Below are 26,343 nucleotides of genomic sequence, written 5' to 3'. Positions count from 1 at the left end.
AGTGGTTATTTTCCTCTCCAGCACTATGTGGTTTCATTTCTTGGTTCTCATACCCACAGTATTGCTGTATTCACATTTACATACGTAAAATATTTTCACTGGAATTCTTTGAAAAAATCATTAAAATGGGTATTTTTTTTAAGGTATGTTTGTTGAGCTTATTTTCAGCTTGTAAAATTCCACCTTCTTTCCCAGACAATGTTATGTATTTAAATGGCTGAAAATTGACCACAGTATTAACCCCCACGATCAATTCTGATGCCTAGACTAAGTGAATAGATGGGTGTTAGGTCTTAGGGACAATGCATTTGAGTTAAAAAATTTTTAAAAAATATCCCCCTTTTTTCTGTCATGGAACTTTGTATGCCTGTTCTAGATTTGCTGTTTAGCTTGGACAGAGCACTAGGTGTCAGAGTAGCTACATCACAAAATCCCCTCTTCCGAGAGTCTCTTTACTTTAGAGTGCCGAAACCAAATCTTAAGACATAACCATCTGTGGCTATGTGAGATTTAACCAAATAATATCTTAGCCAACTTTTTCTTGACAGGGAACTGGCCGAAATAATTCCCAAACAGATGCTTCCAAGATACTGACTTTGGGGTTTTTGTTTCAGATCCTTCCTCCCTATGTGATCCCACCCCCACCTCTACACCACCTCTCTCCCCACTACTTTCATTTTAATTTTTTCAGCCCCACTGCTTTACACAGCTTGGGCTAAAGAGAACTGTGGCCTGTATGTCTAGAGGGCAATGACTGCAGTGTCCTAAGTAAACTTCTGGGCAGACAAGAATACTAATAATGATTATGGTGTGTAAATAAGAAACAGTTTATTTCACAGCTGCTTCACTAATATGTGTTTGACACATTTTCCCATAAGAAATTATTTTTGAAATTTTTTCTGTTTATATAAGTATCCAATTCAGCAAATATTTATTGGGTCCATTCTTTGTGCAAGACACTGATCTAAGATTAGAAATTTCAGAATTCTCAGCCTTCAGCTTACAGTTTTTAGGGAAGAGAAGTACACAAATAAATGTTTTTTTAGGGGGGGCTTGTTTTTAATAATTTTATTGGCACACCTAGTGAGAATACTTCCAATATAGATCTGAAATGTTTCTGCAACAGTTCTCCCACAGGGTGGTACAGTGGATAGAGTGCTGAACTTGGAATTGGAAATACGGCAAGTCATTTAATGTCTCTCAGCCTCAATTTTTCCATCTGTAAAATATGGTAATAACAGCACCTCTCTGCCAGGGTTGTTGTGAACATCAAAGGAGATAACATAAGTCCAGTACTTCCCAAGCTTTAAAGCACTAGGTGAATACTAGCAATTGTTCAGCTTATACTCTAGAGGATTGGCTGCCAGACTGAGGTTAATGACTTGCTTAGGGTCACACAGACAGTATGTAGAGGGATAATTTAAGCCCTGGTTGTCCTAACTCTAAGGCCTATCTGATGTCCACTATGCCCTTGTTTCTATGACAGTAGAACATGAAAAGTTCCTGGGGAGCAGATCTGCACAACTTGTAAACTTCTTTGGGCCACAGATCAGTTAGACAAGAGACAGACTGACCATGGTTGTTTGCCTAGGGTCATGTAACAAACAGGAGAGCACTCAGTGGCAGCCCTACATTTTTCACAGGCCGCTGAAATCCTTTGGCAAGGCCATATGTTGTGTAGGTCTGCCATAGAGGGTCGAGACAAAGTTCCATAGCGGATCAAAAAGGAAGGCTTAATCACATCTGGATGGAGAGGGAGGGCAAATATTAGAAGGTTGTCCTTGAGAGAAATGGTATTTGAGCTGGATCTTGAAGGAAGAATAGGATTTCAGCATGCAAAAGTGGTATTGCAAGTTGAAGAACTAGTACAAACACAGGCAGAGATGTTGAAAAATGCAGCATCCACTCTCAAGCAAGTATTCTATCAAATAAGGTATAGCCTAATTTGGAGATTAGGATGGGTGCTTTAGGATGAGTAGGGGAAATAAACCTGATTTTTATGGAACACTTTTCTCAGGACACTAGTGAATGTATGATCAAAGGTACCATCTTTTAAATCAGGGGATGGGGAGGGATAACTCATAGGAAATGAATTTGCTGTTGTCTCAGGACCACTGTCATTTATGTCCAGGACAGTCTATGCAAAAAACCAAATAGTATGGCTATAGTAAGGTAGAAAAGTTACACAATTGTAGCATTATCCTTTTGGATGCTCTGAAATACATAGCTATTAACTAGAGAAACAAAATTTGTAGAACTTCAGTAAGAGGAAAACATATAAAAATCATAGTGTCTAGAGCTGACAATGTGGGTGTGCCTCACCTTAAGAAGAATGGTATAAAAATACTGGTATTTTAATAAATGATAAATTAGAGGGTGGTTATTATCATTACAAAAGCATTCTTTGCTTTATGAGAAGAGTAGTAACCGGGCCGTTCCAAATAATGAATCACGAATGTACATTTAAAATTATTTCATTTCTTCATAATTGATTTTTATGCCTTTTCACAGAAGTGCAGAATTTGAGAGTTAGTTCCAAGGGACTTCATTTGCTATTTAGTTTAGTCTCTACATGAAAGGAACCTTGATAATAACACACTGAAGTGGTCATTAAGCTTCTGTTTGAAGGCTTCCACAGAAGGGGGAATTCATCACCTCTTGAGGCAGCCAGGGACACTTTTGAATAGCCCTAATTGTTAGGAAAATTTTCTTGACATCAGGCCTAAATTTTTCTCTTTGCATCTTCTACCCATTGCTTCTGGTTTTGTGCTCTAGGGCAAAGCAGAATGTATCTATTAATCTCTCCTCCACATGACAGCCCTTCAAATGCTGGAAGGTGACTGTCATTTCTCCCTGTTTTCTTCTTCAAACTACACATCCTTAGTTTTTCCAACTGACATTAGTATGAAATATACTCAATACCTCTCACCGCCCTCATTGCCTTCCTTTCAAAACTCTCTGGCTTATCAATATCCTTCTTAAATTATGGCTCTCATAACTGAACGCAGTATTTCAAATGGAATGTAACAAGGGCTGATGACAGTGGTACTATGATTTCCATATTCCTGGAATTTTAACTCAAGGCAATCCCAGTTCATATGAACATTTTTGGCTCCCATCTAAAACTGGTGACACATCTTGAAGTTATGTTCCATTAAAACCCTCAAATCTTTTTTCAGAATAACTGTTGTCTAACTATACCTTCCCATTCTTGTACTGGCAAAACTGATTCTCTGTCTCTGTCTCTCTATCCCTCTTTCTCTCTCTGTCTCTGTCTTTGTCTCTCTCTGTGCTGAAATACAAGAACTTACACTAATTCCTAATGAATTTCATCTTTTCAGCCCTTATTTTAGCCTGTCAGCATTTGGATATTGATTCTTGTCATCCAGTGTGTTAGCTATCTTAGCATTGTGTCATCTTTAAATTGAATACACATGCTATCTGTGCTTTTATCCAAGTCACTGATAAAAAGGTTGATAGCCCAGGCGCAAGTACAGATCCCTGGTGTGCTCCGTAGGAGTCCTCTTGCTATATCGACTTGAAACCATTCGTTCTTTGAGACCGGCAGTCCACCCAGTTCCAAATCTGTCTGGTTATCTTATCATCTAATTCTTACCTGTCCATTTTCTCTAGAAATATAGCATGACGTACATTGTTAAAAACTTAGCTAAAATCTAGGTAGACTAAATCCGCACTATTCCCCTTACATACCAGTTAGATAGTCCTGTTGAAAAAGGAAATGTGCTTATTCAGTCATGGCTTATTTCTGACGAAGCTGTTCTAGCTTATTATATTCACTACTTATCTTTCTAGATGTTCACAAATCATCTATTTGGTGATATTTTCCTGAATGTATCAGGAATAGAAAATAAACTCACTATTACACAGATTGCAGATTCTGGCCCACTCACCTTTACCACCTCCAAAAAAATATCAGGAGAGCATTTGACTTTCGTTAGTTTTGTGGTACATCTCTAGTTTTCCATGGTTCTTCTAATGTGGCTGAGCAATCCCATGTATAATTTCTTTGAGTGAGCAGTAGTTTATCTGAGGTTAGGTAACTTGAATTTATCAAGGGCACGTAGGTATTCTCTTGCTACATCAGTACTTACCTTGGGTATCAATTTCTGTGTCTCAGAAAAGGACTACAGTACATTTGTGTGTGTTTATACACACATATATGCACATACATGTGCCTAAATATGTATGTATGTGTATATCTATATAGATATATCTATACCAGCTAGGTGGCACGGTGGAGAGAGTACTTGGCTTGAAATCAGGAAGACTCATCTTCCTGAATTCAAATCTGGCCCCGGACATTTACTACCTGTGTGACCCTGAGCAAATTGCTTATCCGTCTTTGCCTTAGAGAAGGAAATGGCAAATCATTCCAGTACCTCAGCAAAGGAAACCCCTAATGGAGTCACAAAGCTGGACATGACTAAAATGACTGAAGAACAACAGATATATACATATGTATACACACATACATGCAAATATACACACATATATGTATATATCTACAATATTATATATATATACACATACATACACATATACCTATATTCTAGCTTGGAATCTTAAGGTACTTTAAAAATGACTAGCTGGCGGGGGGTGTGGTGGGGGTGGGTCCTAGAAAGGGGGAAGCTAAGGAGTCTTACCCAAGTACACATGATGACTCATTTGAATTATCCCAGACTTCTCAGGTGAAAACTTTTTTCTTTTGCTGTGACCTCTAACTTCCTCTACCAGAAATAAAATTATTACTCTTTTGAAGGGACCTAATGGACTGCAAACAGATAAGAACAGTACTCTCAACCCAGCACTATTTCTGCAATAATTCTTTGAGCCAGGATGGGTAATCGTGCATCTTTCTCATTTACTTTAATGTTGCTTGAAATGAAATGTCATGAAAATTCCAAAGCAGCGGTACAATTTCTAAGGGGGCCCTTCTTTATTGTTTCCCTTTAATAGCCTCTTTGGTGCCTTAGTGAGTACATGTGTTTCTCAAATAACCCTGTTTCAGTCATTGAACTATAGTTTAGATTTTCTCCTGGTTTTAAAGTTTAGTATTCAGTTCAGATTATTTCTTTATTAGGTGTTTGTTTTGTAGATGTTTCCCCTGCCATTTGCCTCTCCTTTTTGGTCTCACCCTTCTGAGTAACTGATATTCCCCCACCCCCAGCATGAAAAAAAAGATGTGTTAGGGCATTTTTGCTCAGACCTTTGCTCCATAGGCCTTGTTTTTAACTTTCTGGAATAGAACATTGGTAAAAATGAGTCACAGCTTCTTTCTATATTTGTTTCTGAGTCAAGAAGCCTAATTTTCTTGTAATTTTTAATGTACATTATTTTAATTTGAAGGGAAATAGCTGAAATTTAACCCACTTCCTGTTAATTACATGTTTGCAAATACTATATAATTCTTTGTATTTATATTTTCCAAAATAAATAATATGGGGATACTGATTTCATTTGTCTTTACCAATAGCGAAAAGAAAAACACCAAATATTTAGAGCAGTCATCCAAATTTTAGAGCTTTTTGTGTATTGCCCTGCTGTTCCATTAACTTTAAGATTACCAACATATATCAAGTTTGTTACATACACCAATTTATATAAATAGGCACAACAGTACGGAGAATAAACTTGACTTTGATACCTGGGAAAATTCTAAAATAGGGCATTAAAGGAGTTGTTAAAGAACATTTAGAGAGGGAAGTAATGATTACAAAGAGCCAGCATGGCTTCATCACATCAAGTCAGATTAATCTCCTTTCCTTTTTTGACAAGATTACTAAAAAACTAGTGAATGAGGAGAATGTTATGGATATAGTTTGTACAGATTTTAACAAAGCTTTTGATAAAATATCTACTATTTTGTGGAATAAATGGAGACACATGGATTATATAATAACATACTCAGATGAATTCAGAACTGTTTGCTTGGTCAGCCTCAAAGAGTGGTTATTAATGGTTCCATGTCATTATAGAAGGAAGTCTCTAGTTGAATCATTTTATTCATCACCTGCAGCTTCCAGCTTTGCTTATGCACTTCTGAACTCTGTTTTCTGTGTTTCTGTCTCTATCTGTGTCTTTCAGTTTTCTTGAATCAGACTGTGGATCACTTTTGCGAAGGTTCTTAGTCATCACGTTCTCATCTTCTGTCTATAATCTGATAAATTAATATTTGTCTCATAATTATAGAACTATTCTGGTGTCCATTATCACTCCAGTATATTCCAATTTGAAATATTCAAATGGCAACAACTATCTCAGAATTCTTGAGTGAGAGTAATTACTTCTCTTAGAACTCTGAGAAAATCTTCTTTCTAGGTAAGTTAATTTCCACTCTCTTACAAAGGCGCAAATAATATGCTTATCAAATTTTCAGATGACACAGATCTGAAAGGGATATTCTGACTGACAGAGCAGGATCTAAAAGTCTCTTGGCATGCTTAAGTATTGCACTGAATCTATTAAGATGGAATTGCATAGAGGTAAATGTAAAGTGTTGTACATAGGTGTAAATAATCAACTTCACAAATATAAGATCAAGGAAGATGGTAACAGTAGTTGTTCTGAAAGAGATCTTGGAGTTCTAGTGAACTTTTAATTCAATAGGAATCACCAGTGTGATGTGACAGATGAAAAACTAATGTGAGCTTGGGATTTAGGCTTCTAAGAATATGAAGGCAATATTCCCACTATACTCTATACTTGTCAGTCCTCATGTTGAAAGACTGTTTTTAGTTGTGGGTGTCATGGTTTCAGAAGGACATTGGTGAGCTGGCTACTGTCCAGGGGAGGGTAAGCAAGATTATGAAGGGCCTTAAGTCCGTGCCATGTGTACATTGATGAAAGGAAATGGAGACATTTTGCCTGGAGAAGGGGAGATTTAGGGGTGGCGAGGCATAAGTAAGAGCAGAATTCAAGTACTTGAAGATCTATCATATTGAGAAGAAATGAGTTGTTCTCTTCGGCACTAGAGGATAGAACCTGAAGTTACATGTAGCAGTGGCAAAAAGGCAACTGTGGACTTACATGGGGGAAAAGTCTTGTCTACATTTAGAGCTGTCGAAATGTAGAATTTGCTGCCTCGGGATATGATTTCTTTTTTCTCGGAAATCTTCAAACAGAGAACTGAAAGGAACTTTATAGGTCATCTATTCTAACCCCTCCTTTTTTGCAAATGAGGAAACTGAGGTGCAGAGAATGAAATGATTTGCTGAGTAAGACAGGTAGTGACAATTTGAATTCAAATTCAGATCTTCTGCCTACAATACCAACTTCTCTATGTAAAGTATAAGATTTCTTTGTATATATGTATGTGTGGTGTGTATGTATGTGTACCCATGCTCACTCACATGAATGTGCATACATGAGTAGGTAGAGGCAAAAAGGTATGACAGACAAAAAGAGAAAGTATTGACAAATCTCAATGATATATACAAATGGTTTCTGTCTCAATTCATTGATGATGTTTCAGTAAGAAGAGAAACCAGCTGTTCAGTTGCTTACATCTCTCTGGTCTCAAGGTCCATATTTGATCATTGTAGCATAAACAGTGCAACTAATGTCTTTGATTCTAAACACATCAAGCTTTCCAGACCAGACTTGTTATTCATATTAACTACATGTGAAAGGAATGAGTACTTTCAGGGAGAAGATTGACACTGGACAACAATTTTAAATTCACTTCTGTTCTGTTTCATTGACAGATCCTGGATTTTTACTTGATGGGCCAAGAAAAAAGCAAAAGGAGTGATCTTTTCCTGTTTTACTTTTCACACAGAGCTTTTCACAGATTTTGTTTATAGACATAACACTGTTGGCAAGTTTCAATGTACTTAGACTCATAGTACAATACAACTTGCTTCTATGCTTCTTTCCCCTAATCCTTTACTTATAGAGAAGACTCTTTCCATTAAAATTCCTTCATGAATGCATCAAGTGAAAGATCCAAGTATATGTTGTTTATTCAAAGGAAAAGGTAGCTAAGGCATTGAAGACATCCCAGACTCTTTCCTATTTTGACCAAGGTAAATAAGTTGAATCCTTTTAAAGCATTTAAAGGAATGTGGATGGGTCATCGTTCTAGATCTAATATTTAGGAGAATAAAAGGAAACTCACTTTCAGGGAAGAAACTTTCCCAGGCCAGATTGTATTCCCTGAAGTGCCACATTGAATTTCAAGGTTGAATCTAAATATAGGTACTGTCAAATAGCTGCTAAAAGCAAAAATGACATACGAAAGAAATTCATGGCTGCTTAACTTACTTATTCACGGCCCTACTCTCTGTTTCTTTCTTTAGGTCTTCATTTCCTAAACACAGCCTTATATGTGCAAGGACAGGGGCAGAGGCAGGATTTCTTTCCTAAAGAGTGATGCAGTATTACACTGGAAACCAAGAAAGGAAGAAGAAAGAAAAGTCAGCAAGGAAGAAAGGGGGTAAGATAGTTCTTTTATTTTCTGGTGTTAGAAGAATACCAGGCATCATGATTAACCAAAATGTTCATTCATCTATGTTACAACAGCAATGCCAATAAATATTTACATACTTCTCATTTTTAGAATTAGTAGAATTTAGAGTTGGAGAGGGTCCTTAGAAATCATCTAATCCAACCTTTTCATTTTACAGGTAAGGAAACTGAGACCAATTCATATTTATTAAGAATTACTAAAGTGTATAGTCAGTGTCAGACACAAAGAATCTCCTCTTGTTTAGACCCAAGATTTGGATTTGAAAGAGACTTCAGAGTCTATCTGGCCCATTCCCCCTTCCCCATTTTACAAGTGAGGAAACTGAGGTATAGGTTGGCCAAATAACCTGTCTAAATTTATACGGCCAAGGAAAGCCAGGATTCCAGCCCAGTTCCTTTTACTGCAAATCTGATGTTCATGTAAAAGTTATCTTTGGCAATATGTTTCATCCTACTTATACCTGCCACACATCTTTCTGTTTTCTTTTGAGTCATTTGCAATTTTTACTTGTTTGTGATTGTGCTTTTCTATGTTTTATAGCTATACCAGGCATTTGGGTAGAAACCTACTAATTCAGAGAAAAAAATTAGATTCCCACAAATAAAGCAAATTGATAAAGTGATTCTTGGTCACTACAAACTTTGTTTCTTGCCTTCCCACTTTGATTAAACAGAGTGTGGCTCACAATGGAACAGTATCTCAGAGTTTTAGGAAATCTCACCTATTTGAACCCATAAGTCAAACAAGAATACCCTCTATTACTTCCTCCCCAAATGGTCATCTAGCCTCTGTATGAAGATCTCCATTAAGGGAGGAACCCACAACCACCTGAAGAAGCCTCACTCTATTTAAGGAGAGCTATAATTATTAGGGAATTTTTTTCCTTCATTGTAGCCAAGAATATGCTTCTTTTCAACTTCCACATCCAGGTCCTAGTTTTGCCTTCTCGGGCAATGCTGAACAAGTCAAATACCTCTTGTGACATGGCAGCCCTTCAAATATTTGAAGGCAGTGATCACATCCTTTCTTTCTTTTTTTTCTTCTCCAGGCTAAACATTCCTAGTTCTTTTTAGTTGATATTTATATGGCATGATTTTGTGTCCTCTTGCCATCTTCATTACTGTTCTATGGATGTTTTCCAGCTTATTATCTTTGTTCTTAACTAAATCATAGTGCCAAGAGCTGAATACAATACTTAAGATGTGATCCAAGCAAGGCAAAGTGTGTTGAGATGGTCACATCCTTCTTTCTAGACACTGTGTTTCTATTAACACAGTCTAAGATTGTATTCTGCATTAGCCTTTTTTAGTGCTGTCAACTCATATCAAGGCTGCTCTCCACTAAAATAGCCCTCTCTTTTTCACATGAACCTTTTATGTAGCCATATTTCCCCTACCTTGTGTTGGTGCAGTCATTTTTTTAAACCTGGATGTTGTATCTTCTTGTGTACTCTAAAGCCACCCCTTTAATGATAGATTCTGAAATTTTGCCAGGAATACAAATCAGACATATAATTGAAAGAATGCATCTTCTGCCTAGTTTTCAAAATAAGTTAAATGTTTACCCATCTCTAGTCCTATTGCAATTTTCATTCTTTGCATTTCTGGAAAGATCTTTGAATGAATGAATGATTAAGTATTTACTCAATACCTGCCAGACACTATGCCCAGTACTGTGGATACAAATAGAAAGAGCAAGACAGTCTCTACCCTCAAGGAGCTCACAATTATAATCGTCGTTTAGTTGTTCTCAGTTGTGTTTGGTTCTTCCTGATCCCATTTGGGATTTACATGGCAGAGACACCAAAGTGGTTTACCATTTCCTTCTCCAGCTCATTTTATGGATGAGGAAACTGAGGCAAACACGGTTAACAAGTAGTAAGTGTTTGAGGCTGAATTTGAACTCAAGAAGTCGAGTCCTCCTGATTCCAGGCCCAGCACTCAATTCACTACACCACTTAGCTGTCCTTCTGTTTTAGAAGAGGTAGGCAAGGTATGTGAGGTGGTGGCGGCTAGTAAACGATGTTTTCCTAAGAAAAGTCATATGGATAATAAGTGGAGTTTAAGTATAAGACAAAATTGATTGAACCGTTAGACATTTACTGTACCCAGAACTAGAGGTGGAAAACTTGAGGCAGAAGTGAGACTAAAGGTATGAAAGGTGGCCAAAGAGCATCATTGTCAGTCTGGGTTGGGCTAGATGTGGTGAACTTCTGTCCATCAGAATCTTAACACTAGAGCAAGATCATATTAGAGGTAGAGTCTGGAACATGGCAGCAGAGTACAAATATTATTAGCAGTAATCGTATCCAGAGGTCCTTTTCATGTCCTGATACTTACTGTAGTTCATATACATCTGGTTCCTTGGATTCATTTACCTTAGATTTCAATTCACTAGACGTTTTTTATGAAGGCATGTTTACTTAGAAGCTATAACAAGAATAAACATACCACCAACATTCTCCTCACCCCATTCACATTATTATCATCATAGCTAGCATTTATATATAGTGCATTCTATGTGCTAGGGCACTATGCTAAACACTTTACAAATGTTAACTCATCTGATCTTCACAACAGCCTCAAGAGGTAGAAGCTATTATCATCTCCATTTTGCAGTGGATGAAATTGAGGGAGGTAGAAATTAGGTGACTTGTTCAAGGTCACACTGCTAGTAAGTGTCTGATGCTGAATTTGAACTCGGGTCTTCCTGACTCCAGGTGTAATGGTCTATTATTCACTGTATCACCTACCTGCCTTGGGGCCCACATCTGCAGGTGGCACAGGGTATATAATTCCCCTTGTATCACCTCAGTCTCTAAGGAGGGGAGGGGGATTAGATTCAGAACTTAGTTTCTACATAGCCTGAGTTTCACTACGTTCCAAATTCAAACTTTCCCTTCCAGGACTCAGTGCTTCCCTGCAGGACTGGTTGCAACATTCAGACTTGAATCCTTATCCCAGGCCTCTCCCTTCTGGGTCTGTGAATCCAATCCTTCCACTTAGAATTGAAACGGACAAACCAAACAGATTCAAATCCCAAACGCCAGGAAAGGGCGACCTGATGCTCAGGCCTTTCCCTATGTCATGCCCTTTATTGAGTGAACAAGTCCTTCACCCCTGAATATTGCTGGAATAGAGTGAGGTCAGTTCCATTTTCTTTGGTTCTGTCTTTTCTAGTCTGTAGTTTAATCTCCAGTCATAAATATAAGGGCAAAGCATGAGTTCATTAGTTTTGGCTTCTTTCCTTTGTATGATCCAAGTTATCCCAGGTAGTGACCCTAACCCTCTAATTCCTCTTGTCACTGTTTCTCCAAAGAAGCTCTTTCTGTTGCCTTTAGGATTTTCTCCCCCAAACTTCAACTTATTCACATTTCCTCTCCTGACAATCTCACAGGATGATGACACTCTCCTATGTTTATCCCCAGTTACCCAAGCAGCCTGATAGGCATCTATTGTTCATCCTTCATTCTTCAAGAGGATCAGTGACATCAAGAGGGTGATGTCTTGACTTGCAAGTGAATTTGATTTAAGTGAAGTAGAACCATGTAGAACAAGCTGAAAGAGCAACAAACTGCAAGTCAGGAGAAAACTGATTTTGAGGTTTGTCTTTAATGCTTATATTATGCAACCTCAGAGCCTCACTTTCCTCAGCTGTAAAATGGGGATGATGTACCTCACAGAGTCATTGTGATGATCAAATGAGATCATATATTACAGTGCTTTCTTTGCAAACCTCAAAGGTCTAACTAAATGACAGTAGCTCTTGCTCTCATCTCCTAAGCATAGTTTTCTAAAATCTAAAATCTCCACTCGTTAGTGAGTTTCTTGTGTAGTACCATCAGTTCTCTTTAAAGAGACATTTTACCCATTTCTTCATTATTAGAATAATTTGTGTTTGCAATGTCCGAATTTCATTTTGATTTCTTTTGTAGAATCTTAGTCAGTGGGATCCTGCCTATCCTGATGTCTTTGAAAACCAGTCTCCCCAAATCAAGGGTTCATGTCTTTCCTTTTTCAGTCAAGTATGATCCTTTGTGACCCAATTTGGGGTTTTCTTGGCAGAAATATTGGGATGGTTTGCCATTTTCTTCTCTAATTCAGTTTACAGATTAGGAGATGGAGGCAAACAGTTAAGTGACTTGCCCACGATAACACAGTTAAAAAGTGTCTGAGGCTGGATTTGAACTCCTGAAGATTTTTCCTGTTTCCAAGACCAGTACTCTATCCACTTGTCTAAGTATCAGCAATTACCACTTCTTTATCTATCACAAATCCTTAAGATGCTGTAGCTATCACGCAATATATTTACAGTTAGTAAAAATATACACTTAAATTTTCAAGTGATCAAATCACTTTACTTTATAATGGAATGTCAGCAAGAGACACTCAAGTATTCAAGATGATTTGATTATCCATCTATCTTGATTTCTGTAGAATTATCCTATGTTAGAATTCTCAATATAAGCAACTCTTCATTATCTGTGTCCTTGGATGAGGTGGTGGAAGAGAATATAGGAAAGGGAAAGCAGTGTAACAGATAATCCAAAGTAATTTCATTTTTGTATTTTCTCTTAATTTGGATAATTCTTATGTATCTATATGTATATATATATATATAGATATCTATCTATATATATATATATATATCTATATATATCTATATATATCTATATATATATATTACTGGTGGGTAGCTAGGTGGTGCAGTGAATTGAGGACCAGCCCTGGAATCAGTGGGACCTGAATTCAAATTCGACCTCAGACACTTGACACTTACTAGCTGTGTGACCTTGGGAAAGTCACTTAACCCTGATTCCTTCACCTCCCAAATATATATATATATATACATATATATGTATTACTCTTAAAGATCATTAATCTCATCCATGAAGTTACTTCTTCCAACAGTGTAGATCACAACCCATCCTGTGTGTTTATTATCTATACCCTCCTTTAAATCCTCCATACAGTGTCTATCCACTGTTCTTGAAGTTTTCCTCTTGATTTCTTGATGGGGTATCCCTTAATCTCACTATATAATGGGTCCAATTCTTTTTAGTCATGTGTCAAACGTCCCATTGTGCCTGCAATCAGCCTTCTATTATTAGAATTCCCACCTCTGCACAGTAGAACTTTGCCAGTTTTTGTCTAATTTCTTTTGAGATTAAGATTTACTTTATTCAAGAAATAATCAATCCTAGCCATATTCCATGTTGAATGTTTCATTGGTTTATGTTCCCTTAGTTCTTATGTATAGAGTTTGTATTCTATAACTAAGTTAGGTGACTATAAGCTACTAGGTAATGCAGTGGATAGCGTGATAAAGTCAAGGTCTGAAGATTCCAGTTCAGTTTCTGCCTCAGACACTTACCAGCTGTGTGATCTGCACAAGTGACATAACCTTTGTCTGCATCAGTTTCCTCCTCTATAAAATGGGGATATTAGTATCTACCTCTCAGGATTGTTGTGAAGGTAGAATGAGAAATTAAGTGTGAAGAGTTTTTGAAACTTTCAAGAATTATATAAATGTTAGCTATTATTTTTGTTATTACATAATCATGTAGATAGTATTATTCTTTAATTTTTTATATCTTTTGTCTCATATCCTCAGTTCAATTTTAAACCCCTTAATGTCTGAGACTGCTTTTATTTTTTTAATTATCCATTAGATTCTAGCAAGCTCTGAACAGACAAGAAGTGCTCTATAAATAAATATTGGTTGAATGCTGAATGAATCAAAATCATGGAGACAGAACATGGAAGGAACTGGAAAAATTTCCAGCTCCCTCATATTTTGTCCTCTGGTTGAGCTTATTCTTATCTCCCTCTGACTCCATTCAGTTTCATCCCCTATGAAAGTGAATCTAAGCATCAGCCTAAGTGGATCAGTTCATTCTTTGTCTTTGTTTTGTCTTACTTGTTTACATCTTCCAGGGGTCCTGGGTAGGGAATTCATTAAGTATTTTCATAAATCTTTGCCTCCCAGTTCTTTCTGGGCTGAAAATAAATACAAGAGAATGATTAAATAGAGATAGTGTCAATGGAAAGCTGACAGGAAAGGGGGTAATAATTCAACCAGAAGTTGAAGACGTCTTACCATTGCTATGAATATTGGGGATAAGCTTCAGATGAATAATTAAGATGTGACTATGAAGAAATAATAGCTTTTCTTCAGTGCTTTTTTCATAAGAAAGAACAGGTATTATTATTGACATCTCATAGGATATTGATTCTACCGCTCCCCCTTGTTAATGTTCTCTTTTTCCTCAAATTATTTTGGTTTTTTTGTTTTTCTGCATGAATACTATATCCCCTAGTAGAATATAAATTCCTTGTTGCTATGACTTGTTTTTCATTTTTGTCTTTGTACCCCAAGAGCCTATCCCAGAACTTTACATTGAGTAAGCACATAATAAATATTACAACATGGAATTCATGAAATCAGTACAAACCTATGTCTTCTGACTACGCATCCAGTGTTTTTTTCTCCATGTCATGATAAACATGACTCATAATGTTTGAATTTGTTGTTGTGGTTGAGTCATTCAGTCATATTCAATGTTTTGTTACCCCTGTGGGGTTTTCTAGGTAAAAATACTGAAGCAGTTTGCCATTTCCTTCTCCAGTTTTCCCCATTTTATGCTTGAGGAAACTGAGGTAAATGGTTATGTTACTGCCAAGGATCATACATTTAGTGTCTTAAGACTGAATTTGAATTCAGGTCTCTATTGACTAAGCCATTTAGCTGTCCATGTTTGTCAAGACCAGGGGTTGAGAATCTGCAGGATCAAGGCCACATGTGGCCTTCTAGGTCCTCAAGTGTGGCCTTTTGACTGAGTATGAGTTTTAAAGAATAAATCCTTTTATTAAGGGGATTTGTTCTGTGAAATTTGGATTCAGTCAAAGGGCCACATTTGGGGACCTAGAAGACCACATGTGCCCTTGAGGCCTCAGGTTCCCCACCCCTGGTCTAGATGGAGGTAATAATAATAACAAAAACAATAATAATAACAGGTATTTAAACAATGATTTATGATTTACAAAGCCCTTCCTCACAACAACCCTGGGAAGTAGAAACAATTATTATCTCCATTTTATAGGCGAGGAAACTTTGGCATAAAGGGGTTGAGTGATTTGACCTGAGTCATACAGATTAAAAGTGTTAGAAGCAGAATTTGAACTCAAGTTTCCTTGACTCTGCCTCCAGCTTTCTATCCATTGTGCCATGTAGCTATCTTACAGTACATCCTAAGTCTCCCTTTTACATTCTCTGATCAGACTCTTTTAATTATGTTTACCTTAGAGGACATAAAATAATCATACACTCTAATTTTCAAAACACCTATAGAACCTCATAATGAAAGTGTAATAATGTTTCTATTATTTCTTTCTTGTTGGTTGGAAGGTTATAGAACTTTTGAGCTATTTATAATCTCTACAACCAAAATGAGCCATGAGTATCATCACTGTTTTTTTCTTAGAATAGTAGTTTTGATAATGGGACTGAAGCATTCTCTGGTTTCAGAGTGTTTCTTGCCAGCTGGAGTCAAGATAGCAGAGTAGAAAGACACACATACTCTAGCTCTTCCCCCACAGCCCATAAAATACCTGTAAAAATGATTGTAAACACATTCTAGAGCAGCAGAAGCTACAAAATGACAAAGTAAAAGAGATTTCCAGCCCAAGGTAGACTGGAAAGGTCTATGGCACAGGGCTTGGAGCAGAGTGCAGACCATGGAGCCCAGCCCAGCCCTGGCTGTTTGGCAGAAACAGGGCTAGAACAGGCCTTGGGGGCAGAATTCCAAGCAGAAATGGTGGTTCTCAGATCCTTCAACACACAAATGCCAAAAAAAGCTTCAAAGGTCGGTAAAAAAGCTTTTTCATCTGGATGAGAAAGGAACATGGTCTGGCCCTGCCAGCAGCAGCCACTGCAGTGGCAGCATCCATTTTTGGAGCCCTATGCCTAAAGCTCCTAGGGGAATTGAGCAGCTGATCTGAATCCCAGCCCTGAGCTAGGCCCTGGGGTGAGGAGGAGAACCAGTGGCTTGGTAGAGCTGGAGGCGGCTGTGGAGAGGGAATTCTAATACTTGCAGATTCTGGGCAGAAAAGTTTTTGGTTGCTCCCAGACCAGTGCACAAGAGTAAACTCCTCTCTCTTAACTGTGCCACCTCGGAGAAACTGAGAACTTACAGGTACCCAGAGTATATCCTCCTCTTGACAAAGGACTCACAAAGTCAAGTAATTGGCTATAAAAATGCCCAAAAAGGGGGAAAAAAATAAGACTATAGCAGGTTACTTTCTTGGTGAATGGATATTTTCTTCCATCCTTTCAGATGAGGAAGAACAACGCATACTATCAGATGAAGTCAAGGTTACTGCATCCAATACCTCCAGAGTGGTTCTTGCCAGAGTATTTGCTACCTGGTGAATATTGACTCAGGTATGATCGATATTTATATAATGAATATGTACATATATGTCCTATGCATAGAGTTCCTGTCCTCTTTCTCTAAAAGTGAGGGCTGCTTCAGTGATGGAACCATGCTTTCTTTACCTGAAACTTTAGGCCTTCGTATTGTTAACAGGAATGAAAAGGAGTGGAGGAAGGAAGATAAAGAGAGCAAATGAATTGTTTACATAAAATGTTCCAGTTTCATTTTATTTGCCCTGTCATCTTAGAAGAATGAATGCCAATTAAATTGTTTCCAACTTCTCCAAACATTCCACTAAATTGATTAGATTAATAAATAGTGAGTAACTAAGCTTCATTTGAATCCAGGACCTTGATTTTTAGTCCATGGGAGAAATTTTGTCTGCATAGTGAGCCACCATTTCAATTCATGGACAGGTTAGACCTGGGTTTTTAAAAATCAACATTGGAAAACAAAGTGGATGCCCTTGTCTGAGGGGATATCTGAACAAATGGTGGCATGTGAAAATAACAGAACATTGTTATGTCATAAAAAAAGCAAATAAGAATTCAGAAAAATTAGTATAGACTAGTATGAATGGATGTAGAGCAAAGAAAGCAGAAACAGAACACTCTAGCAGTGACTATCATAAAGGAACAGATAATAATAATAAAAGACAGTTGAAATAAGATCAGCTATTATCTTGGTTCCAGACAACAGATGATGAAACATACCTCTTTCTCCTCAGTAGAGGGTTATGGTAATTTGGGACTTGAGTGTTGCTAAAAATGTGTTCAGATGTTGTCACTTAATCAGTTGACTTTGTTTAATTTTTCTCTTATTATTGTAAAGATGATGCAATGGGAGGGGGAATATTGAGAAATAATTGTGATGTAGACCACCAAAAGACAGAAATAATTTTTTAAAAAACTTATCATAGGAAAATCTTTGTGTTTCAGTAGAGAGGATAAGAGGGATCAAATGTGATCTCTGACACTTATTAGTTGTGTGACCCTAGGCAAGTCACTTAACCCTTATTTGCCTCATTGCTTAATCTATAAAATGGGAACACACTGGAGAAGAAAATGGCAAACCACTCCAGTATCTTTGTCAAGAAAACCCCATGGATAGGACTATGGGGTCACAAAGAGTCAGGCAAGACTGAATGACTGAAGAAAACAGCTCCCTGTTCTTGACTTATCTTCTTGATTTAAAATCTAGCTTCTGACCCTTCCTAACTGTGTAACCCTGGTCAAGTCACTTAACCCTGTTTGCCTCAGTTTCCTCATCTATAAAGTGATATAGAGAAGGAAAGGGCAAACCTCCTCAATATCTCTGCCAAAAACCAAACAAACACAAATGAGGTTCACAAAGAGTTGAACCCAACTCAACAGCATTTCAGTTTTCCAGCATTTTGGTAGAAAGAGATTGGTAGTCAAGGGACTCAAGTTCTGTTCCCAGTAACTGCGTGACCATGGGCAAATCATTGAACTTCTTGTGAGACTCACTTTCCACATCTATAATATTTGGAGTCTGTGAACTCCAAGTTTCCTTTCAACTCCAAAATTCTATGACGCTAAATGTCCTAGCAGGTGTTCCAAAAGTCTTAGTGAAGTTTTAAGTTATTAACACTTTCAAATACTTTGTATTTGAAAGTAGACTAATTCTCTATTTCTTACTATATCCAATTTTTTTTGTCTGGCTTTTATGCCTTGTATAGTCTAAAATCATTGTACTATCCAAATTGATTTTACTCCCCAGTGTCCCTTGCATGCAAGTCAAGTCTGTTTCTTTATACTCTCATGATCACACTGTGTTCATTCCTGACTCTGTGCTTAGTTCATGCTTTTTCATGATACCTTTTCTTTTCCCCTCGTGGTCAAGAACCTAGCCATCCTTCAAAGCCCATTTCTCCATAAAGATTTTCCCTATCCACCCATTTTTCTTTCCTACTAATTTCTATTTTAATCACCATCTATACTATACAATTTATAATTTCATTATGTGCTGTCTTTTACTATTCACTATTAGTTTTTACATACTATACTTGGATCCCAAATTAGACTATGAACTTCCTGCATCAGATACTGTATTTCATATTTCTTCTGTCCCTGGCATAGTTCTGAGTACATAATAGATACTCAGTCAATATCTGGTGACTGAGAAGAAACCTAACAAATCCAAACAAAGAGAAAAAGAAATCATACAACTATTAATTGATTACTATGATCCTAGAGAAGTCACAGAGGTCACAAAGTATCTCTCTACCCTTAATGTATCTTAACCAGTTAGTATTCTGTGATTAAAATGACTAAACTTGCATACTGTTTGTCAGAACAAATTTCTATAACATTATACTTTAAAAATATAATTTTCCCCTTACAGAGGCAATGTGGAAAGAGCATAAGACTTGGAGAGAGAAGACCTAAGGATCTAAGCTCTGACACAAGACACAAGACCTTGGACAAGGCACTTAGTCTCTGAGTCTCAATTTCATTGTCTGGAAAATGGAAATAATAGTGTTATTAATCTTTCAGTGTTGTTTCAAGGAAAAAACGCTTTGTAAATTATCAATTTTTATAGGAATGTGAGTTATTATTATTTAATAACATCATCCCTACTGGTGTATAATCTCAGCAAAGCAGATGAATAATCCATTCAGCTTTAAGGGGTTTGGGTTCTGTACCACTTCCTTCTTCACTAAGAGGCCCTTCTTTTCTGAACTTTGACATTCCTTTTTGGCCAGCTTCAGTCATGGAGAAGCTTGACTTGTAACAAATACGAGTTAGGTTCCCTTTTCTAACACTCTTTATTACCTATTTCCCTCTCAGCAGTCTGGTGTCAGAGTATTGAAATTTTAGTTGTAAGCTCACTTCTAGGGTTCCCCAAATGAAAGAAGTACAAAAGTATTCAATGTGCAGTATAAATAAGGTATGGGACAGGTATTAATTTCTTACACACAACAGGAAAGCTCAACATGGAATACTCAAAAGCATACAGTTGAGAAAAGCAAACTTAAAACATGATTAAGTAATTTGACTTATAACTACTATTACAACATGTTGGGACACTGACAATTAAACCTCATGTGAACATAAAGCAGTTTGAAGGATTACTTATTCAGCATTTTACATTTCACCTCAACTTTCCACTGTCTAAACCACTCATTTGCCTTATTTTCGAAACATCTCCCAGGACAGGTCTGCTGATAAAATAAGCCTAGGCTTGTGCCAGCTCTCCTTTTGTTGGGGGTTGTCTTGTCAAATGTCCATGGTTTTCAGCTGTTGAATCACCAAGTTTGGAAGCAAGCCTCAAAACTTCCATGGGGTTGACTGGAACCACGAAAGATAACTCTGATTATGTTCTAGGGAGTGGTCCTGTTGTCACTCTTCCCTCAGTTAAATATTTGATATCATCAGAAAATTGACTGAGGTATATTTGATGTATTTCTCCCCTTTAACCCTGGGGTGGTTCAAGCATTGTCTTTGCAGATACCTCCCCAAGTGTCTTGCACTAAAGAATCTCTTTTTTCCTTCAAATTTTTTAAATTTGAGCTTATTAAACACCCTCTTCCCCATAAACATTTCCAAATAAACATCATAACAGAAAAAGAGAATTATATATGTAACCATGACAGCCCTTGCTTTAAAAAAATATAATAAATTCCATGTTACTGTCAAAACCATCTTGCTTGTCTGTGCTTCTGCTCAAACTTTCCTCTGTCTATTTAAAAAGATATTTCAATGGTCCTCTTTTTTCATCAATATTATAATCCTCCCCAAACCCTTCTGTCCTCAGTTTTTAAAAAAAAGTGTGGAAAAAATGCTTTTAATAATCAAACAAAACAAATCCACACAGTAATCATGTCCAAAAATGTAAGTCTCTTTCTACATGTTGAGTCTGTTACTTTTCATCCAGTCATATGACTCATGCCTGACTCTTTGTGACCCCATGTGGAGTTTTCTTGGCAGAAATATTGGAGTATCTTGCCATTTCCATCTCCAACTCATTTCAGAGATGAGGATACTGAGGCAAGCAGGGTTAAGTGACTTGCTCAGGGTCATATAGCTAGTACATGTTTGAGACCAAATTTGAATGCAGGAAAATGAGTCTCCAAGCCTAGTAGATATTCACTGTACCACATAGCCTCTGTTACTGGACGTGAGTAACGTGCTTCATTGGAAATGTGATTGATCTTTGATCAGAATTCTTTAAGTCTTAAATTGTCTTGGAAGGCAGAGCCAAGATGGTGGTGAAAGCAGAAGTTTGTCTGAACTCTCCCCCAAACCACTTGAAATACCTTTAAATAGTGGCTAAAACAAATTCTAGAGCAGCAGAACTCACAAAAAGACATAATAAAATAATTGTTCAGCCCATAACAATTTAAAAGTTTTGCAGGAAAGGTTACTTGCACCAAGGTGTGAGTAGAGCACAGTCCAGAGCAGGCCTTACTCTAGAAAACCAGCAGTAGGCCTTGGGGATAATGGAATTAGTGGCATCAGTGGCAGTTTCCAGATCTCTTAGCTTGCAGATGGCAAAAGGGTCAAACAACCAGTTAGAAGGAGATTACAGGGGCCTGTTTGTTGGCACTGGGAATAGAACTCTGTTGAATCAATCATTCTGGGATCTGAGTTATAGTCTTGGGTCTTAGTCCCATAGCAAGAAGGAACATGAGCATACCAAAACTTGTGGTCTCAGGGGAGTTGGGATTGGTCCAGGGTGGGAAAAAATGCTTGTGTTCACTGACAGACCAGTGCACAGTAGAGGAGAGTAGTAAACATACCTATCCCTAGATCATACCACCTTGGAAGAACTGAAAACTTACAGGTCCCCAGAATTACCTTTGAAAACAGATGCACAAAAAAAAACCCTATAGCTTGGGACACTGCCCCCTCCACCTTGCAAGCAGAGCATAGAGTTAAAAGTAAAGAGTAAATGGAAAATAAGCAAACAACAAAAGATCAAAATACAAACCCAGATGATAATAAAGTCAAAATTTCTACATCCAAAGTCTCAAAGAAAAATATGAATTAGCTCCAGACCATGGAAGATTTCAAAAAGGATTTTAAAACTCAAGTATGAGAGGTAGAGGAAAAGTGAGAAGAGATGATAACAATGCAAGAAAATCATAAAAAAAGAGTCAACAGTTTGATAAAAGCGGCACAAAAAAAATTGAAGAAAATAACACCTTAAAAACCAGAAGAGGCCAGATGGCAAAAGAGGCACAGAAATCCAATGAAAAGAGGAATGCTTTGATAAGTGAAATTGGCCAAATGGAAAAGAAGGTATAAAAGCTCACTGAAGAAAATAACTCTTTAAAAATTAGAGTTGAGCAAGTGGAAGCTAATGACTTCATGAGATATGAGACTTCAAGAAACAGCAAAACAATATCAAAAGAATGAAAAAAAATTGAAGAAAATGTGAAATATCTCATTGGAAAAACAACTAACCAGGCAAATAAATTCAGGAGAGAAAATTTTGAAATAGACTACATGAAAATTCATGATCAAAAAAAGATCCTAGATATATCATCTTTCCAGAAACTATAGAGAAAAATTGCCTGGATATTCTAGAACCAGAGGGTAAAATAGAAATGGAAAAAAATCGTCGATCACTTCCTGAAAGAGATCCCAAAATGAGGACTGCCAGGAATATTATAGTCAAATTGAAGAGCTTTTAGGTCAAGGAGAAAATACTGCCAGCAGCCAGAAAGAAACAAAATATAGTGGAGGCACAGTCAGAATAATATGAGAGTTAATAGTTTGTACATTAAACATTAGTTTTTTAAAAGGCTTAGAATATGATAATCTTGATTGCAAAGGAGCTAGAATTATAACCAAGAATCACTTACTTAGCAAAAATGAGTATAATCCTTCAGGGAAAAAATGGGTATTTGATGAAATAGAGGACTTTCAAGCATTCCTGATTAAAAAAAAAACAAACTAGAGTGGAATAGAAAATTTGAATTTCAAATAAAGAGGTAAACAGGAAAGAGAAATCATTAGGGATTCAATAAGGCCAAACTGTTTATATTCCTACATGGGAAGATGATACTTGTAACTCCTAAAAATTTCTCCTTACTAGGGAAGTTAGGAAGTTAGAAGGAATATAAATAGATGGAAAGCACTGGTGTGAGTTGAATGTGGTGGGATGATTATCTAAAAAATAAAATTAGGGGGTGAGAAAGAAGAGTGTGCTGGGAGAAGGAGAAAAAGAAAGGAAGAATGGGGTGAGTTATCTGACATAAAGGAGGTCAAAAGAGATTTTACAGTGAAGAAAAAGATAGGGGAAGGGGACAGGGATATTCGTGAACCTTATTCTCCGCAGAATTAGCTCAAAGAGGGAATAGCATACATACTTACTTAGGTGCAGAAATCAATCTTACCATACAGGAAAGTAGGAGGGGAAGAGGCTGAGAAAGGATGGGTGGTGCTAATAGAAGGGAAGGCAGATTGGCAGAGGTAAAAGTCAGAAGCAAAACACTTTTGAGAATGGGTGGGGTGAAAGGAGAGAGAATAGAATAAGGAGGAGAAAAATAGGACAGAGGGAAATACATAGTTGATAATCATTATTGTGGAGGGGCAGACTTTTCAAAGTAGGTTTTTCTGATAAAGACCTCATTTCTCAAAATAGAATACCGAGTGAAATTTATAGAAATGGGAGCCATTCCTCAACTGATAAATGGTCAAAGGATATGAACAGGCAGATTTCAGAGGAAGTAATCTAAGCTGTCTATAGTCATATGAAAAAAATGCTCTAAATCACTATTGATTAGAGAATTACAAATTAAAACAACTCTCCACTACCACCACATACCTATAAGATTAGCTAATATAACAGAAAAGGAAAATGCCAAATATTCAAGGGGATATGGGAAAATTAAAACACTAATTCACTACTGGTGAAAATTTATATTGATTCGACCATTCTGGAGAGAAGTTTATAGCCAAAGACCCATAAAACTATTCATGCCCTTTGACTAAGCAATACCACTACTAGGTATGAATGAAAAAATAAATAAAAAGAAATAAATACATAATAAATAAATAAAAAGAAATAACAAAAAAAGAAATAAGTGCAAAATAAATAAAATAATAAACATATAAAATACAAATAAAAAGGAAAAAGGTCTATATGTACAAAAATATTTATACCAGCTCTTTTTCTGGCAAAGAATTGGAAATTGAGGAAAATCAATTGGGGAATGGCTGAACTAGTTGTGGTGTATGTGATTGTGATGGAATACTATTGTGCTATTGAAAACAATGAGCAGGATGCTTTCAGAAAAATCTTGACTTAGATGAACTGATGGAAAGTGAAATGAGCAGAATCAGGAGAACATTGTACACAGTAACAGTCACATTGTGTGATGACTGACCTTGATAGACTTAGCTCTTCTCAGTAATGCAAAGATCTAAGCAAATTCCAAAAGACTCATGATAGAAAATGCTTTCCACACTCAGAGAAAGAACTTTGGAGTCTGAATGCAGATGGGAGAATACTATTTGCTCTCCTTTTCTTTTCTTTTTTTGTTTTGTTTTATTTCTTCTTTCTCTTGGATCTTCCCATTAGTTATAATTCTTCTTTACATCATACCTAATGTGAAAATATGCTAAATACGAATGTATAAGTAGAGTCTATATTAGATTGCACACTTTGTTGGGGAGGGGGAAGGAAAAGGAGGGGAAGAAAATTCAAAACTCAAAATCTTATGGAAGTAATGTTGAAAACTAAAAATAAATTAATTAATGATTTTTAAAAGGAAAGAAAGAACTGGTGAAGCCTGAATGCAGATCAAAGATTCTTTTTATTTCCTTTGTTTATTTTTCTTCTTGTTGTTTTTTATTTGTCTTTCTCAGAGTGACTTACATGAAAATGTGTTTTGCATGACTACATTTGTATAACATATGTCAAATTGCCTTCTCAATGAGGTAGGGAAGGGATTGAGGAAGAGAATTTGGAACCCCCAAAGAAAGAACTCAAAAAGAATTTGAAACTAAAAAGAATTAAAATTGTTTTTACATCTAATTGGGATAAACAAAAAGTTAAATTTTTTAAAAAGTTTTTTTCTTTACAATATTGTTGTTCTTGTATAACTTGTTCTCCTCATTCTTCTCATTTTACTGTTTCACATCATCTTCCAAGGATTCTCTGAAATTGTCTCATTTCTCAATGCAAAACATATTTTATTAATTCGTAAACCAGATTTTGCTCAGTCCCTTCCTAATTGATAGGCAACTCCTTAAGATTCTAATTTTTTTCTCCTTCCCACTCTTCCCCCCCCAAATTTACTGATTTGTTTTCAGTTTTCAACAGTCACTTCTAGAAATTCCAGATTTTCTCCCCCTCTTCTCTCCTCCCTCCCCAAGATGATATCCAGTCTTATATGGACTTTACACATGCATTCCTATTAAACTAATTTTCACATTAGCCATGTTACATAGAAGAATTAAAATTAGCGGGAGAAATCTTGAGCAAAACAAAACACAACAAAAGAGAAAATAGTCTGCTTCATTCTAGGTTCCAACTCCATAGTTCTCTGAATGTGGATGGCATTTTGCACTGTGAGTCCTTTGGAAATGTCTTAATTCCATGTATTGCTATGAAGGGCTAAGTCTATCAAAAATAGTCCTCAAACACTGTGGCTATTACTGTGAGTAATGTTCTCCAGGTTCTGATAATTTTACTCAGCATCAGTTCATGTAAGTCTTTACTGAAGTCTACCTGCTCATCATTTCTTATAGGAAAATAGTATTCCATTACATTCATATACTGCGACTTTTTCAGCCATTCCCAACTGATGGACATCCCCTCTATTTCCATTTCTTGGCCACCACAAAAAGAGCTGCTATAAATATTTTCGTACATGTGGCTCCTTTCCCCATTTTCATAATCTCTTTTGGATACAGCCCCAGAAGCAATATTGCTAGATCAAAGGGTATACACATTTTTAAAGCCCTTTGGGCATATTTCCAAATTGCTCTCCAGAATGGTTGGATCAGTTTGCAGCTCCACCAACAATAAATTAGTGTTCCAACTCTCCCACATCTTCTCCAACATTTTTCATTTTCCTCTTTGTCATGGCTAGCCAATCTGACAGGTGCAATGTGGTACCTCAGAGTTGTTTTGATATGCATCTCTCTAATCAGTAGTGATTTAGAGTATTTTTTCATATGGCTATAGATAGCTTTAATTTCTTCCTCTGAAAATTCTCTGTTCATGTCCTTTGAACATTTATGAATTGGGGAATGACACTGGCATTTCTAGGTTCTCTCGTTGGTAAGGAGATCTGTCACCACTAAGGCACCATGCCCTTTTGTCCATAGATGAACCATGCTAACTTATGATATTAAGGACTGCTCAGAACCCATCCAGGTTGCTTTACCACTCATGGGTCTTCAATAAATGGAAGTCACCAACTTTATTGATGCCAGACCTTTAG

The 26,343-nt window shown here is 36.8% G+C and overlaps 1 protein-coding gene and 1 long non-coding RNA gene across 3 annotated transcripts in view; both read left to right on the top strand.

The window, feature by feature from the left end:
- LOC140517889 (uncharacterized) overlaps positions 1-24,601 on the top strand; it is an 86,168-nt gene extending 61,567 nt beyond the window's left edge. For both annotated transcript variants that reach the window (XR_011971779.1, XR_011971778.1), the window contains 3 exons: positions 8,319-8,455; positions 16,824-16,930; positions 19,287-24,601. This is a non-coding gene — a long non-coding RNA (uncharacterized lncRNA). The remainder of the gene's footprint in view (positions 1-8,318; positions 8,456-16,823; positions 16,931-19,286) is intronic.
- The window catches only part of RAD51B (RAD51 paralog B), an 850,987-nt gene that overhangs the window by 466,776 nt on the left and 357,868 nt on the right, over positions 1-26,343 (top strand).

Source organism: Notamacropus eugenii, chromosome 1, assembly GCF_028372415.1.
Source record: "Notamacropus eugenii isolate mMacEug1 chromosome 1, mMacEug1.pri_v2, whole genome shotgun sequence".
Taxonomy (NCBI): domain Eukaryota; kingdom Metazoa; phylum Chordata; class Mammalia; order Diprotodontia; family Macropodidae; genus Notamacropus; species Notamacropus eugenii.
Note: the sequence above shows the minus strand (reverse complement) of the source record. Positions and strands in the feature narration are given on the sequence as shown.